At 43.6% G+C, this 18,051-nt stretch overlaps 1 non-coding gene and 1 pseudogene across 1 annotated transcript; both read left to right on the plus strand.

Annotated features, from left to right (window-relative positions):
- The first annotated feature begins 994 nt into the window (after nt 1–994).
- LOC137080111 (U2 spliceosomal RNA) lies at nt 995–1,166 on the plus strand (annotated as a pseudogene).
- A 15,264-nt stretch (nt 1,167–16,430) lies between these two features.
- Nucleotides 16,431–16,620, plus strand: LOC137080121 (U2 spliceosomal RNA). The gene has a single exon (XR_010905997.1). It is a non-coding gene; the product is annotated as a U2 spliceosomal RNA (small nuclear RNA).
- Nucleotides 16,621–18,051: the final 1,431 nt, after the last annotated feature.

Raw genomic sequence — 18,051 nt, forward strand, 5'->3', positions numbered from 1 at the left:
TTTTTATTTGTTTTTAGATTGTTTAGCTCCGTTTGCGAGAGCCGCGAGCAGAATCTGCCTGCCTCAGCTCGTCAAAAATGCCTTTTACTGTGGTGGTAATAGTTGGCGAAATTAACTAACATTGTGATGCTTGAAGTGTTTTATAGCTATGGATTTTATTATAGGCAAGACAAGAGTTGATTTGAGAGACTAAATCGATTAAATATGTGGTTAACTCACTGTCGGCCGCTGGCCGCTTTTGGTCGTTAGCCTACTTAAAAAAAATAAAACTTTAATTTAACGAACAAAAAAATGCTCTAAACATTTTTCTAAATTAACTTAATAAAGAAACGAAACAAAATATAACTACTTTGACATTAAAAACAAAACAGAACTATTTTAATGGCTGCAACAATGTAAAAAAAAAACTTGATAAGCTGTCAGACACGGGCCGGACTAGGGCCTCAGCGTCTCGGGCCAGGGCCTAGATTTGAGGCCTGTGCAGGGCTCTAAGGGCCGGCCCCCTGTTTTTCCCGTGCCTGCCAGTGGGTGGGGCCCAGGTGGACTACAAGCTCGCCATCCTGGGGGTGGGACAGGGCCTTAAAGCCCAAACATTGCAGGAATTTGCCTCGCTCTGGCTCACCCTCAACTTGATAAAGGATGCCATCTGGGTCACCAGAAACCTGCTGGTGGGGAAACGCATGACGGTCCCCCTCCACGTGAGCGAGCAAAACATCAGATCAACACTGCAGGGAGGGCCGCATGACGTCATTCGGACGGGGGGGCCGAGGCTGCACAAAGAGGTCCCGGCCACAACCGAACTTGGCTGCCCGTAGATGCACCCTCACCATTTATCCTTCTAACACCACACTGGCTTGCATACATGGATTTTACACAACACACTACACAGGCTGATTTTAACTAGAAATGTAAAATTGTTGCTTTTAATCTGTGTAAACAAGTATGTTTTAAAGAAAAGAACTGTGTGGTTTTGAATGGAAAAAAATGTGACAATAAAACTTTTTTCAAAAAAATCTGTTCTTATCAGTTTAATATCTGGTACGTCCCCTTTCCGGGGACTGCATATTAAATTGATTTTTGGCACATGGAGCCGGAACCGGGGCTTGCTCCGTCCACTCCACGCATCGACCTGGTATTGCAGTGCCTCCAGGAACGGTGTGCTTCCCCTCTTTGGGGACTGCGAATTGTTGTGACTAATAGAAGAACCAACAACACCACTGGAATTTTGTCAGAGAATACAGAAATACGCAGGAAGCACATACAGAATGATGATGACGTGACGCAACAATGACCGTGCTACAGAGAAAGCAGCAAGCTGCAGTCATATGAGCATAGGGAAAAAAAAGAACAAAAGCGTCGGTCGGTCAGTTTTGTTATGTTTCTGTCTTTTTCTGCTGTGTCAGCCAGTGACCCGGAGAGTTCAGAGAACTGAACTGCGTTTGTTTTCATCGAGGTTGTCGAAACCTGCGACCGGTTTGCCGAATGTGGTTTTCTGTCGTATGGTAAGACTGTCTCGTGCGCGTGCGGTAAAAAGCATGCGACATACGTTCGCCTATAGCTGCTCTCATGTTGTTGCTTTTTCATTTTAAAGCGCCACAAGGTGGCCATTCACTGCGTCCTTTCTCGCCTGACCCCAGACTGAGCCCATGCACGGGTGTACCGGCTTGGGTGAAATTGTCTCGTTCCGTCCAAGATCTATAGCCGTTCTAGCAGACCCCACGTTGCCCACCCCGTAGGTTTCGGCCTGCCGCCGCCAAGCTGAATCGAAATTCCCACTTTTTTTCCGATCTGGACGGACAGTCAGACTCCAGAGAATCTTTCTGCACTGGTTTGGGCCAGATCGGGCAAAAGACCTAGGACTAGTGTGCAAAAGTAGGTTTTTCACAAAATCCCAAATACCCGAAAATTTCGCTGCGCAACCTTCAAATCCGAGGCATGTGTCTCGCTCGGCTCGAGCCAAGGATTCCGATGATATAAGACACTTGGTTCTGCGGCGTGCGGTTTTGGAGCTACGAGCCATTTCGTACTTTCCGGGCCCATCGGGGGCAAGCCTTGGTGATGTTGTAGAGCGAGTGGCTTGTACCATCCCTCAAAGTTTCAGGTCTCAACGACGTACGGTTTGGTCTGCCCGGTCACATTTAGGGCAGAGTGCGTTGACGACTGAAGGTCCTCGCAACAGCAGTAGGGTTTCCGGGATGCACTCAAAAGTTGTGGATCGATTTTCGGGGTCAGGCAGCGCTGAGCTGGAATGCTGGCGGCCTTTGCCAACCCTTCCCCCCTCTCACCGCTTCCCAGATGGGCGTCGCCTTTGCTGGCTCCCCTGCCGCTGCGTCATTGTGTCATCGCTTCTCGGCCTTTTGGCTAAGATCAAGTATCTTGTCGAACGGTTGAGACTGCGATCGCCTCTTTAAGGTTTCCTGGCTCGAGAGCTTCTGGTGTCCCGAGCCGTACAACTTTCTAGAGGTAGAGTGATCCTGCTGGTTTTACAGGTTAAAAGTTTTTAGGTAAGACTTTTTATCTATTTATCTATTTTATTGTATTTTTTTGTTTTTTTTTAAACAGTTTTTTTAGGCTGGTGGTGCCTCCACCATGTCGGCTGTCAACAACCCAAATATCTTGGTAAAGGGGAGCACAGTGGTTAAAAATGGGCGGGCTATTTTAGCAACACTGACCTTTTTAAATAAGGATTTCAATATTTTAAATGTATATGGTTGTAATGAAAAAAATGAGAGGTATGAGCTTTTTGAAAACTTGCAGCCCCATATGCTAGGTAGGTCTCCCCTAGTGGTGGCAGGGGATTTTAATTGCATCTTAACTCTTAAAGATAGAAAGAGGATAGCCGGGGATTTTAACTTAGACAAAACATCTTTTTTTTTACAAGGTTTTTTTTATCAAAGATTTTAATTTAGTCGACTGTTTTAGAAAAGTGCATCAACGAGAGGAGGGCTTCACTTGGTTCAGTAGTGATAGCACCAAAGCCTCTCGAATTGACTACATTTTCACAAGAGACTTCCCGCCCATGGATGCTACATTGACCCCCACCTTTTTTTCAGATCACGTCATGCTGACCTGCACTCTTTCACTGCCCCCGGGTGTGACGGTAGGCGGAGGACTGTGGAAGCTAAACTGTTCCCTACTAGAAGATCAAGAAGTAGTTAAGGAATATAGGGAACAGTTTAGCCAATGGCAGACTCTCCAAGACTTTTACGATTAACGTACACAGTGGTGGGAAATGGTCAAAACAAAGACAGGACTCTTTTTTTAAAAAGATAGGGAAACAAAAGAAAAATAAAGAAAAAAGATGCATGTTGGGGCTGCAAAAACGCTTACAGTGATATTTTAACTTGTTAAACAATGGTTTTGATTTTACAGAACAGATCAAAGAGGTGAAGAATGAAATGGAAAAAATCGAAGTAAAGGTGTGATTTTAAGAAGCAAAGAAAAGGAGATTGAAGAAGGGGAAAAGTGCACTAGGTATTTTTTTTTAAAAGTTGTGGCCAAAAGAGGAACCATAACGACTTTAGAAGTACAAGAAAAGCAGGTAAGTACCACAAGTGACATTTTAAGCGAAATTGAATGTTTTTACTCCAAATTATATAAGAAAAAGAAGTAGACGAAGATACACTTCAGGAAGTTTTATCTTTTTTAGACAACGAGGTTGATGAAAAAAAATTGTTTTTTCTCTTTTAGAGTTAAAAAAATTCTCTTAAAGGTTTTAAAAGGGGAAGGTCCCCTGGACTGGACGGACTTCCTCTAGAATTTTACTCAACCTTCTGGGATATTTTAGCTACGATTTATTGACAGTTTTTAAAGAACTGGAGACTTTGGACAGACTTCCTGACAGTTTTAGATTAGGAATAGTGACTTTGCTACACAAAAAAGGAGAAAATAACGATTAAAAAAATTGGTGACCTATCACACTTTAAAATTTTGACTGCAAGCTTTTTAGTAAAATTTTAGCTGCACGTATGTCTATGGTTTTAGGAGACGTAATCCACCCAGATCAAGCTTGTGCTGTGCCGGGAAGGAAGATCACGGACAGCCTAATACTGATTAGAGACGCCATCTGTTTTGCGAGAGACAGAGACATTCGGCTAGCAGTCCTAAATTTAGACTTTGAAAAAGCTTTTGATCGGGTCTCGCACCAGTACCTCTTCCAAGTACTGAAAAAAATGGGTTTCCCTGGGAGGTTCATAGCTTGGGTGGGACTGCTATACAATGGAATAGTAAGCAGATTTCTAGTAAATGGGCATCTATCCAAGCAGGTAAATATCTGCAGTGGGGTCCGTCAGGGCTGTCCTTTATCTCCCCTCTTGTATACTGCATGTATCGAGCCTCTAGCACAGGCCTTGAGGAGGGATAAATGGATTAAAGGACTAGATATTCTTGGAACGGGAGGACTGACATTGACATGCATTTTATATATGGATGACGTGACGCTTTTAACCACAGATCTTTTATCTCTAAGAAGAGCTCTTGACGTGATAGACTGGTACAGTCAGGCCTCGGGTGCACTTTTTAAACAGAAACAAATCCGAGGCCCAGCTCTTCGGGCCGTGGGGAAATAGAGACATGAGAGGACTAGATTTTAATTTTAAAGAAACTAATTTTAAAGTTTTAGGTATACAATTTGACAAAGATGGGGACGACAGAGTAACAGGACTGACATTTTAGGAAAAGTCAGACAAGGACTACGACGACTGACACTGGAAGGTAAAATTCTTTTTTTTTAAAGCAGTAATTTTACCCCTGATTTTACATGTCTCTTCCGTTTTTTGTCCCCCGAGGAAATTCCTTTTAAACCTGGAAAGAGCAGTGTTTTACTTCCTGTGGGGGTCCAAGTGGGAGAGAATCAAGAGAGAAGTCGTCACGGCAATACATATAAATTATGCTGTGACCACATCCAGAGAGAACAAAACTGCTGCCATGACTAGATTCTGGATGGGGTCTTACTTACGTCGCCTTTGCCGGCTCCCCTGCCGCTGCGTCGTTGTGTCATCGCTTCGCTTCTCTGCCTTTTGGCTAAGATCACGTATCTTGTCGGACGGTTGAGACTGCGATCACCTCTCTGAGGTTTCCTGGCTCGAGAACTTTTGGTGTCCAGAGCCGCACAACTTTTGAGAGGTAGAGTGATCCTGCTTGTTTTTACGCTTGAACAGTTTTAAGGTAAGACTTTTATTCTTTTATCTATTTATTGTATTTATTGTTCTTTTACTGTTTTTTTAGGCTGTCGGTGTCTCCACCATGTCGGCTGTTTGTGCCGGCGTGCGGAGGCACCACAGCGTGCGATTTTTATTTAGAGAGGTGGAGGGTAAGCTCCTGGGGTTGTCTCGTTTAGACTTCTCCAGGAAGCTGATCCAAAAAGCCCTCAATTTTAATGCCACTGACTTAAATTGTTTAATGATTCTGCCCCTGAACAAAAGTTTCGATGTTAGTTTTAGATCTGATTCCTTGTTGCAAGATTTCTGGCAACTATTTGAGCATTGCAAGACCCAGTTCTTCATGTTCAATGTTGAGAAACTTTCTGACAATTCTATTAAAACAGTGATTGTCAGAATGTTCAATGAAACAGTGAGTGGAGATGATGTTGCTGTATGGCTGGGTAGATTTTGCACGGTTCAAAGTTCACCAGTCAAGGTGCTTGACGAAGACGGCATCTGGAATTGCACTTGGAGAGTTCCCATTAAACAGTGGGAAGATCCAATCGGATTTCATCCTGACTGGATGAAAGAGCATCATCTTAAACTCAATCTTGCAAAGACAGAATTACTTGTTTTCTCAACCAACCCAGCACTTCAAAATTTCTCCATTCAGCTTGGTTCTTCGACCATAACTCCATCAAGGACAGCCAGGAACCTTGGAGTTGTGATTGATGACCAGTTAAACTTCACTGACCACATAACTGCAACAGCCCGGTCCTGCAGATTTGCTTTATACAACATTAGAAAGATTAGACCCTTCCTATCAGAACAGGGTGCACAACTCCTGGTTCAAGCTCTTGTTCTCTCCAGACTGGATTATTGTAATGCTCTTCTGGCTGGGCTTCCAGCATGCACTATCAAACCCTTGCAGCTGATCCAGAATGCAGCGGCGAGAGTGGTCTTTAATGAGCCGAAGAGAACGCATGTTACGCCTCTCTTCATCAAACTGCACTGGTTGCCAATGGCTGCTCGCATCAAATTCAAGGCTCTAGTTCTCGCCTACAAAACAACCACTGGTTCTGCACCATTATACCTAAACTCAATTGTTCAGACTTACACACCCTCCAGAAGCTTGCGTTCTGTGAATGAGCGGCGCCTCGTGGTTCCTTCCCAAAGAGGCATGAAATCGCTCTCACGGACATTTTCCTGGACCGTTCCCACCTGGTGGAATGACCTGCCGATCTCAATTCGTGCTGCCGAGTCTGTAGCCATTTTTAAAAAACATCTTAAGACACATCTTTTCCAATTGCACTTTTCCTATTGCACTTGACCAATACAGAATAGCACTTACTGATCATATCTACGTCTCTCATCCGGATTTGTGCCTTCAGGCGGGTATGTTACATAGTTATCATAGCTACCAAAATCCAGTGTTCTGTATTTTGCGTACGTGAGTTTTTGCTGTCGATGGCTATTGCTGCGCGTTTAGCTAGAATGCCATACAAAACCAACCCATTGGGCCACTGAATCCGCATTAACGACAACAGTTGGGGCATCAGCCTTAGTCCTAATGGGTTGTTATCATAGCTATCCAAATCCAGTGTTCTGTATATTCCGTACGTGAGTATTTGTTGTAGCTGGCTATAAAAAAAAAAAAAAAAACAGTTGTGTACTGTGCTAATTAATTGAGATTTCTTACAGCTCTTACAGGTTGTTGGCTTTGTTTGTTTCGTTGCTTCTATTGCTCTACCCTTTTTTGTAAGTCGCTTTGGATAAAAGCGTCTGCTAAATGATTAAATGTAAATGTAAATGTAAATTCCAGGGTCTGAGTCATTTACCCTCAATGATTGTGTTGGGAGAGAACCGTGACTACATTCATTATCAGGGAATGCCCAAATTGTGCCAAAAATGTGGGAAAACGGGACACCTCTCGCTGAGGCATGCCAAGAAATTGCGTGTAGGAAGTGCAGAGAAATTGGTCACATTTTTGAGGAATGTACCAATGGTAGAAGGTGTAATCTCTGTGGAGATGCTAACCATTTCTACAGAGATTGCCCTAAAAGTTTTGCCAACAAGTTGAAAGGGAACAAAATGGCCGCCCCACCAAAGGAACAATCAAAAGAACAAAGAGAGGAGGAGGCGGGCCCTGAGGTTTTGGCGGAAATTTCACATTCCCAGCCAGCCTCAGGGATTGGACAAGAAGGAGGAAGTGGGGCGGCCACAGGGGCGAAGTCAGAACTCATTATTGAACAGGGGGAGGAAGCCGCTCCCCAACAAGAAAAAAGTAAAGACAAAATGTAGGAGGAAGAAGATGAAACGGCTTCCTCCGTCTACACTGTATCGGAGGTTAGTGTGGCGGATAGTGGGAGTGAAACCGAGTGTTCACTCCCAAATGCTCAAGTGCAGAAAAGGTCTGCGAGATCTCCTCTGCTTCAAACAGAGGAGAAAAGGCTGCGGGCATCGCATCGGCCAGATAGTTCCTCTTCGGAAGATCTGAACCGTATGTGGCCTGCAGACTCTCCAAATGAAGTCTCTTTTCTGCACTTTAAGCTAAGAACATCGTCACCAAAGGATCCACAAGAGGTTTCCTCTGTGGATTCTGAGGCGGCGAGCACTTGCCCTCCTGATCCCAGTTTATCTGGGGAAAAGGAAAGGCAGGTGCAACAAGAAGTAACATGATTTTAATGTAATTTCTGTAGTCTTTTTATTTGGTTTTATTTTCATCAATGCTTGTATTTTTAACCATACTGCTCATGGCCCTCACTATCTTTACAATCAATGTGAGAAGTGTGAGGTCTACCTTGCGAGCACAGAGTGTTTTATCATGTTTAAATAATTTTAAGTCAGATGTCCTTTGCCCTTTTTAACCAATTACAGAAAATGGGAAGAGCTGTGGACCCAAGGACCCTCCATCTGGAGTGGCTCCAATTTTAACAAAAATGACGGTGTGGCCCTTTTAATAAAAAAATCCCAACATCTTGGTGAAAGGCAGCACTGTGGTGAGGGACGGGTGGGCAATTTTAGTTAATCTGACTTTTTTAGGTAAGGATTTTAATGTTTTAAATTTGGATGGTTACACACAGGGCCGTGCACAGGGGGGTGGCCCGGTGGCTAGAGCCACTGCCCCTTTGCCCTCATCGGCTAAGGTGCCCTTCTTGCCCCCTTCCCTCCCTCAACCTCAGAGGATTCCCATAAAAGCGTTCTGTTCCGCTAAAAATCCACTAATTACACTAATCCGTTCCGTGTTTTCCCGCTCGCTCCGCAGCATCGCGTGGCTGTGTCCTCTGTCTGTGGAGACGACAGTTCCAGAATGTCGTCCCATTAACAGGTATATTCCAAACTACAATCCACATTACAGACAGTGGTTGATCCGCGGAATTAGTAGTTTGTTTCAACAGAGGAAACATGGATTCAAAGCTCCAGCATGCCAGCGGGTAAATCGTCATATACTGAATACTGAATATTTAGCTGACAGTTTGTCACTCTTTAACTTCTGTAAAATAGATTTCCAATTATAATCCATTTTACGAGTTAATACTAGTATCTATAACATACGTCATATTTATGATATTATTTAGAGCATATTAATCGTATACACAATAAAAAAAGGTAATACAGGCTATTACATAAATGAGTTGTATCAGGGTACAATGGGGCAAAAGCACACCCTAATCAAATGCATAAGAAAAAGCATTTGTTTTTTAAGCATTTTTATCCCTATTTTAATTCCTTTCTATGTAAAGCACTTTGAATTGCCATTGTGTATGAAATGTGCTATATAAATAAACTTGCCTATAATAATAATGGCAACTTTTTCAAAAAAGTTCATACTTGTGCAAAAAATCTCTAGCAACGTTTGCAGCATTTGCTGTTTATCTTGATGATTAAAATAATTAATTATTATTCAGTAAATATTAAAATGTTAATATAAAAATATTTTTAAAATACAGACACAAATGTTTAAGTAAATAATCTGAAAATATTGAATGTATGAGATCCCATAATAATTTAATAAAGTTTTATCGTTACAATATGTTATCGTTATCGTAACAACTAAATATATTTGTATTATATGATATTATTATCATATTTTTATTATAAATATGATGTAACCTCTAAGATGGACACCCAACTTAAGATATTTACCAGCTGAATCTTAACCATGTCATGTCAACAAATGGAAGTCAGTCAGCTGTTTATTATCATGTTAATTATGCCTTTTACCCCAAATACCATACTTTTACATATTCTGTTATTAAAAAAATGTTGCATATGATTTACATAAATCATAAACAAGACCTTTGACTCAAAATATATTCAATAATTTTAGCGATTCTCATTTGCTACTTAAATCTCCAATAAAAAATAAAAAGAGAAAAGAGATCAAATTAGCACAGAATCGACTTTTTGGAAGAATAATTAGAACAACATAAATTCAATTAACACAAAAGCCTAACAATTGTATTTACAGTATGATTGTAAAATGTTTGTTATTCATTCTCTATATTAAATGATACTCAACCCCTTTATAGTGCCCCTTTTTTTTGGGTTTGGACCACTGCCCCTCAAAATGTCTGTGCACGGCCCTGGTTACACAAGGAAAAATGACAGATACAAGCTTTTAGAAGATTTGCAGCTCCACATGTTAGGTAGGGCCCCCCTAGTGGTAGCAGGGGATTTTAATTGTGTTTTAACAAAAAAAGATAGAAAAGGGGTAGGAGATGATTTTAAAGTTGACAAGACATCGGTTTTGTTTAAAAAGTTAGACAAAGATTTTAAGTTAGTCGACTGTTTTAAAACAATGCATCAGAGAGAGGAGATTTTCACCTGGTTCAGTGGTGATGGCACCAGAGCCTCTCGAATCGACTACATTTTAACAAGAGACTGCCAACCGATGCAACATTACCCCCCCTTTTTTTTCACTGATTATATGATGCTCTCCTGCACTCTTTCACTACCCACGGGTGTGACAGTAGGGGGAGGGCTGTGGAAGCTGAAATGAAAGCTTCAGCATAAGTTCTGCCAGGAAGACTTAATTGTTACGTCACTTCAACTTCTATCTATCCAATCACATTCTAATACTTGGGTATAAAAGATCGGTACTTACTCATGTTTGAGTTCGCAGATGCTGACGCCCCAATTCAACGCCATCCTCCCCACCACCTCCAAGTCAAATCCTTCCCTACTCCACCCCACCACCACCACCAGGATGGTCCCTTCCATACCTCACGAGGGGGTCGGCTGCGCCTCTGCCTTCGTCTTCAGGCAGGATATGCAGAGTCCATACCCTCTGATTGCGAGCTACGGACGGGGCCTATGCCAAAGTACTTTATTGCTTGCTGGATTGTTAATAAATGGATTATTGTCACAGTATTTATTCTCTTTCTGGCAGAACTGGGTCAAAAACTTTTAGAGGGAGTGAGGCAAAAAACATGGAGGAAATTATTTTTAGAAACAAAGATAAAGAGTCCAAACGTGCTTTTATCATGGGATTTTACTCTTTTAGAATTAAATAAATCACTCAAAAGTTTTAAAAAAGGGAAGTCCCCAGGAATGGATGGACTTCCCTTGGAGTTTTATTTGACTTTCTGGGACATTTTAGCACATGACTTACTGACAGTTTTTAAATAATTTGAGACTCTCGACAGACTTCTGGACAGCTTTAGAGTAGGGATAGTTTTGCTTTTATATAAAAAAGGAGACAGGACTGACTTGAAGAACTGGAGACCAATCACGCTTTTAAATTTTGACTGTAAACTTTTTTAGTAAGATTTTAGCTACATGCATTTCAACTGTTTTAGAGGACGTAATCCACCTGGATCAAGCATGCGCTGTGCCCGGTAGGAAGATCACAGACAGCCTGGTACTGATTAGAGACGCCATCTGTTACGCGAGAGACAGAAACATTCGGCTAGTAGTCCTAAATTTAGATTTCAAAAAAGCTTTTGACCACATCTCGCACCAGTTCCTTTTTAAGGTACTGGAAAAAATGGGGTTCCCAGGAAGGTTTATAGCTTGGGTGGGACTGCTATACAACAGTCTAGTCCATAAATTTGCAGTTAATAGGCATTTATCCAAAGCTGTAAACATTCACAGCGGCGTCCGTCAGGGGTGTCCTTTATCTCCCCTACTGTATGTGGCCTGCATTGAGCCACTGGCACAAATCTTTAGAAGGGATAAATGGGTTAAAGGACTGGACGTCCCAGGAACTGGTGGACTGACTGCGACCTGTGTTTTATATATGGACGACGTACATTTACATTTACATTTAATCATTTAGCAGACGCTTTTATCCAAAGCGACTTACAAAAAAGGGGAGAGTAATAGAAGCAACGGAACAGACAAGGCCAAAAACCTGTAAGAGCTGTAAGAAATCTCAATTAATTAGCACAATACACAACAATTTTTTTTTTTTTTTTTTTAAAGACAGACATCTACAACAAAAACTCACGTCCGCAAAGTGCCGAACACTGGATTTGATAGCTATGATAACAACTCATTAGGACTAAGGCTGTTGCCCCAGCTGTTGTCGTTAATGCAGATTCAGTGGCCCAATGGGTTGGTTTTGTATTCTAGCTAAACGCGCAGCAATAGCCATCTACAACAAAAACTCACGTACGCAATATACAGAACACTGGATTCTGATAGTTATGATAACTATTTAACATATCTGCCTGAAGGCACAAATCCGGATGAGAGACGTAGATATGATCCAGGAGTGTGCGCTTTTGGTCGTTGCTGTGGTGATCAGTAAGTGCTATTCTGTATTGGTCAAGTGCAAATGGAAAAGATGTGTCTTAAGATGTTTTTTAAGAATGGCTACAGACTCGGCAGCACGAATTGAGATCGGCAGGTCATTCCACCAGGTGGGAACGGTCCAGGAAAATGTCCGTGAGAGCGATTTCATGCCTCTTTGGGATGGAACCACGAGGCGCCGCTCGCTCGCAGAACGCAAGCTTCTGGAGGGTGTGTAAGTCTGAGCAAGTGAATTTAGGTATATTGGTGCAGAGCCAGAGGTTGTTTTGTAGGCGATAACTAGTGCCTTGAATTTGATGCGAGCAGCCATTGGCAACCAGTGCAGTTTGATGAAGAGAGGCGTAACATGCGCTCTCTTCGGCTCATTAAAGACCACTCTCGCCGCTGCATTCTGGATCAGCTGCAAGGGTTTGATAGTGCATGCTGGAAGCCCAGCCAGAAGAGCATTACAATAATCCAGTCTGGAGAGAACAAGAGCTTGAACCAGGAGTTGTGAAGCATGTTCTGATAGGAAGGGTCTAATCTTTCTAATGTTGTATAAAGCAAATCTGCAGGACCGGGCTGTTGCAGTAATGTGGTCAGTGAAGTTTAACTGGTCATCAATCACAACTCCAAGGTTTCTTGCTGTCCTTGATGGAGTTATGGTCGATGAACCAAGCTGAATGGAGAAATTTTGAAGTGCTGGGTTGGTTGAGAAAACAAGTAATTCTGTCTTTGCAAGATTGAGTTTAAGATGATGCTCTTTCATCCAGTCAGAAATGTCTGTCAGACAGGCAGCGATACGAACACTGACTGTAGGATCATCTGGTTGAAATGAGAAGTAGAGTTGAGTGTCATCAGCATAGCAGTGATAGGAAAAGCCATGTTTCTGAATGACGGAACCTAATGATGACATGTAGATGGAGAAAAGAAGTGGTCCAAGCACTGAGCCCTGGGGAACCCCAGTAGCTAGATGATGTGACTTAGACACTTCACCTCTCCATGACACCCTGTAGGACCTACCAGAGAGGTAAGACCTGAACCACTGGAGAGCAGATCCTGAGATCCCCGTCCTCTTAAGTGTTGACAGGAGGATCTGGTGGTTAACTGTGTCAAAAGCAGCAGACAGATCCAGCAGAATGAGCACTGAGGATTTGGAAGCTGCTTTTGCCAGTCTCAGTGCCTCAGTTACCGAGAGCAAGGCAGTCTCGGTCGAATGGCCGCTTTTGAAGCCGGATTGGTTGTTGTCTAGGAGGTTGTCCCGTTCAAGAAACATAGAGAGTTGATTGAACACAACTCGCTCAAGGGTCTTTGCAATGAAAGGCAGAAGGGATACCGGTTGGTAGTTTTCTAAAAGTGCTGGATTCAGAGAGGGTTTCTTAAGCAGTGGGGTTACCCGAGCCTGCTTAAATGCTGTGGGAAAGGTGCCCGTGTAAAGAGAAGTGTTGACAATGTGAGTGAGTGCAGGAGTGATTGAAGAAGAAATAGCCTGAAGGAGGTGAGTGGGAATAGGATCAAGTGGACAGGTAGTAGGGTGATTGGAAAGGATGAGTTTAGAAATATCTGCCTCGGAGAGTGGAGAGAAGGATGGAAGCGTGTTCGTGTTAGTTGTTGAGATGTGCGTGTCAGTTAGTGATGAGGAGAACTGTTTGCTAATGAGAGCTGTTTTGTTGGTGAAAAATGACGCAAAGTCATCAGCTGTAAGAGTTGATGAAGGAGGAGGAGGAGGTGGACAAAGGAGAGAGGAGAATGTTTTAAAGAGTTGGCGAGAGTCAGAGCAATTGTTGATTTTGTTGTGGTAGTATGTTGTTTTAGCAGTGGAGACATTTGTAGAGAAAGAAGAGAGAAGAGACTGATAAAAGGCAAGGTCAGTATTGTTTTTAGATTTATGCCATTTCCTCTCTGCCGCCCTGAGTCCAGAGCGATGTTCACGGAGAACTTCAGACAGCCAGGGGGCAGATGGGGTGGGGCGGGCTGGTCTGGATGAAAGGGGGCAAAAACTGTCTAAGGAGGATGTTAGAGTGGAGCAAAGAGTGTCGGTAGCACTGTTAGTGTCCAGTGCTGAGAACTGAGCAGGTGGAGGGAGTGACGATGAAACCATAGTGGATAGGCGAGAGGGAGAGAGTGAGCGTAGATTACGCCGAAAGGTAATCTGTGTAGGAGTACGTTTTGTATCAGGAGTCAGTATGAGGTTAAGAGTGATGAGAAAGTGGTCTGAGGTGTGTAATGGAGTAACTAAAGTGTTGTCCGTGGAGCAGTTGCGTGTGTAGACCAGGTCTAATTGGTTACCTGATCTGTGAGTAGCCGTAGTAGATACTAACTTAAGGTCAAATGAAGTCAGTAGAGTGCGGAAGTCTGCAGCTAGGTGTTTATCAAGATGGATGTTGAAGTCACCAAGCAGAATCAGTGGAGTGCCATCCTCAGGGAAGCTAGAAAGTAACACATCCAACTCCTCCACAAAGTTACCGAGGTGACCTGGAGGACGATAGACCACTACCACATGGATTTTAACAGGGTGAGTAATAGTGATTGAGTGCGATTCAAATGAATTGGCCGGTAGAGACGGTAATGGATCAAATTTCCAATCATTTGAGATAAGCAAACCAGTACCCCCACCCCTCCCAATAGGCCGAGGAGTGTGTGAAAAAGTATAATTGCTTGAGAGGGCTGCAGGAGTGGCAGTGTCCTTTGGTTTGATCCAGGTCTCAGTTAGGGCCATGAGGCTAAGCTGAGAATGAGTCCCAATAGATGAAATAAAATCTGCTTTGTTTACAGCCGACTGGCAATTCCAGAGCCCAATTGGAATAAAGAGTAAAGTAGCAGAGGATGTTAGGATATAGCGCAAATTATTAGGATTACGGCGTCTCGTGCGTACAGAGCGTGATTTACGAGTGCTAGTAGTTATAGTTGAGATTTGAAAGCACATGGTGAATACAAATCAGAGAAAAGGCCAGATAGGAATTAGAGCCGAACACAAATAATGAAAGGAAGATGATACTCAAGTGCCTTGTCAGGGTCCTTGCTCGCGAGGAGTTGCACTGGGAAGAGTTGAAGCCTTTCCACTCGTCGGTCTTCACACAAGGAGGGCTTCACACTGCCGCTTCCGCTGCCGCGGACTATCACGCTATTTATACTCACTTGAGTATCGTTATTGAAAGCAGCTGGGAACGCCCCCAACAAACTCGCTCCCAACGTGGCAATGACCAAACAAATGCTAACTCAACAAATGCTAACTCCCACACACACGAGAGAATATACCAAAACTAATAATACACACCTCTGCACTACACAGACACACTTATCCAACAACAAATGAACAAACAATCAAATGAGAAAAGTTACAAACACTTACAGAGTAGTTGTCTATCAGTCAATTGAATTGCTCCTCTCTAGCCAAAATGTTTCAAACACACAAGGCTTTTAATACCTCGCTGGCCACGCCCCCAACAAACTCGCTCCCAACGTGGCAATGACCAAACAAATGCTAACTCAACAAATGCTAACTCCCACACACACCGAGAGAATATACCAAAACTAATAATACACACCTCTGCACTACACAGACACACTTATCCAACAACAAATGAACAAACAATCAAATGAGAAAAGTTACAAACACTTACAGAGTAGTTGTCTATCAGTCAATTGAATTGCTCCTCTCTAGCCCTTTTAGCGACTGACTTTTTATCAGTACGAAGAGTACTTGACTTGACTGGTACGGTCAGGCCTCATGCGCCAAGCTCAACAGGAGTAAGTCTGAGGCCCAGCTCTTTGGGCCGTGGGGAAACAGAGAAATTGGACTGACATCTTAGGGAAAGTTAGGCAAAGACTGGGGTTTTGGGAACTCAGACAACTGACAATTGAAGGCAAGGTTTTAGTTTTTAAAGCCGTAATTTTACCACTAATTTTACTTGTTTGTTCTGTTTTTAGTCCCCCAAGGCGATTCCTGGCCAACCTGGAGAGGACGGTATTTTATTTCCTGTGGGGGTTCAAGTGGGAACGAGTAAAAAGGGAGGTCTTTAAAAAAAGAAAGGAAAATGGCGGAAAAGGCCTCCCGGACCCCCACCTGTTTTTAGGTAGCCGCTTTACCGCCCTCCACATTGGATATGCGCAAAGAGGTCCCGGCCACCACCGACCTTGCCCGCCCGTAGATGCACCCTCACCACTCTGGCTACGGAAACAGCAGGCCAGCCGGGACGGAGGAGAGGGGATTTCCACTGGGCCTTGGAAGCGGGGAGTCACGAACCTGTTCTGGAGACCTGGAGTGAATGGACACTCTTGATAGGGACTCACCCCCGGTCCTGCACAACAGAGATTTTTAAACAGAATGATTTTGTATTTTAACTGGCTTGTATTTATTTGCTCTTTATTTTTTCATTCATCTATCCTTCTAACACCACACTGACGTCTATTGCATACATGGACTTTACACAACACACTACACTGACTGATTTTAACTAGAAATGTAAAATTGTTGGTTTTAATTTGTGTAAACAAGTATGTTTTAAAGAAAAGAACTGTGTGGTTTTGAATGGAAGAAAAAAATGTGACAATAAAACTTTTTTTCGAAAGAAAAAAAAAAATCTGTTCTTATCAGTTTAATATCTGATACGTTCCCTATCCGGGGACTGCATATTGATTTTTCCGGGGACTGCAATTGATTTTTCGCACATGGAGCCGGAACTGGGGCTTGCTCCACGTATCGACCTGGTATTGCAGTGCCTCCAGGAACGGTGTGCTTCCCCTTTTTGGGGACTGCGAATTGTTGTGACTAATAGAAGAACCAACAACCCCACTGGAATTTGATCAGAGAATACAGAAATACGCAGGAAGCACATACAAAATGATGATGACGTGACGCAACAATGTGGGAATCTCGACTGCATAATTTATGGTAGTGGGGGACTGCGTTCGCGCTCTCCTCTGTACACACAGGGAAAAAGCGTGCAGTTCTAATGGTTGTGGCGTCGCCCACTGCCCCAAAGGGTGAAGTTGCACCAGTTTTGTTTTGTTTCTGTCGTTTTCTGTTGTTTCAGCCAGTAACGCGGAGAGTACAGAGAACTGAACTGCGTTTGTTTTCATCAAGGTTGTCGAAACCTGTGACCAGTTTGCCGAATGTGGTTTTTCCTACAAACTCTGGTATTCAACGGACGATTTGCTTGACAGCAGTGGTCCCAAAGGCAAAGTTGTTCGGATGGAGGTTTTCTGTCATATGGTACAGCTGTCGCTTGCGCGTGCGTGAAAAAGCATGCGACATACGTTCGCCTGTAGCCGCTCTCGTGTTGTTGCTTTTTCATTTAAAAGCGCCATTAGGTGGCCATTCACTGCGTCCTTTCTCGCCCGACCCCAGACTGAGCCCGTGCACGGGTGTACCGGCTTGGGTGAAATTGTCTCGTTCCGTCCAAGAGCTATAGCCGTTCTAGCAGACCCTGCCTCGCCCACCCCGTAGGTTTCGGCCTGCCGCCGCCAAGCTGAATCGAAATTCCCACTTTTTTCCCATCGGGCAAAAGACCTAGTGTGCAAAAGTAGGTTTTTCACAAAATCCAAAACACCTGAAAATTTCGCGAATCAGAGGCCTGCATCTTGCTCGGCTCGAGCCAAGGATTCCGATGATATAAGACACTTGGTTCTGCGTCGTGCGGTTTGGGAGCTACGAGCCATTTTGTACTTTCGGTGGCTGTAGCGCCACTGCCGGGCCCATCGGGGGCCAGCCTTGGTGATGTTGTGGAGTGAGTGGCTAGTACCATCCCTCAAAGTTTCAGGTCTCTACGACGTACGGTTTGGTCTGCCTGGTCACATTTAGGGCAGAGTGCGTTGACGACTGAAGGTCCTCGCAACAGCAGTAGGGTTTCCGGGATGCACTCAAAAGTTGTGGTCGATTTTCGGGGTCAGCCAGCGCTGAGCTGGAACGCTGGCGGCCTTTGCCAACCCTCCCCCCCTCACCGCTTCCCAGATGGGCGTCGCCTTTGCCAGCTCCCCTGCCGCTGCGTCATTGTGTCATCGATTCTCGGCCTTTTGGCTAAGATCAAGTTTACTTTCTTGGCAAGATGGAGGTGCGAGAAGAGACGATGATGCAAACCATGATGGTGCGGCTAAAGAACACGGTCAGGATACAGGTGAAAACGGATACGGATGTGGAAGTTAAGAGAATATTTGGACAGGGTTTTGTGGTGAC

The sequence above is a fragment of the Pseudorasbora parva genome, chromosome 6 (assembly GCF_024679245.1).
Source record: "Pseudorasbora parva isolate DD20220531a chromosome 6, ASM2467924v1, whole genome shotgun sequence".
Classification (NCBI taxonomy): Eukaryota; Metazoa; Chordata; class Actinopteri; order Cypriniformes; family Gobionidae; genus Pseudorasbora; species Pseudorasbora parva.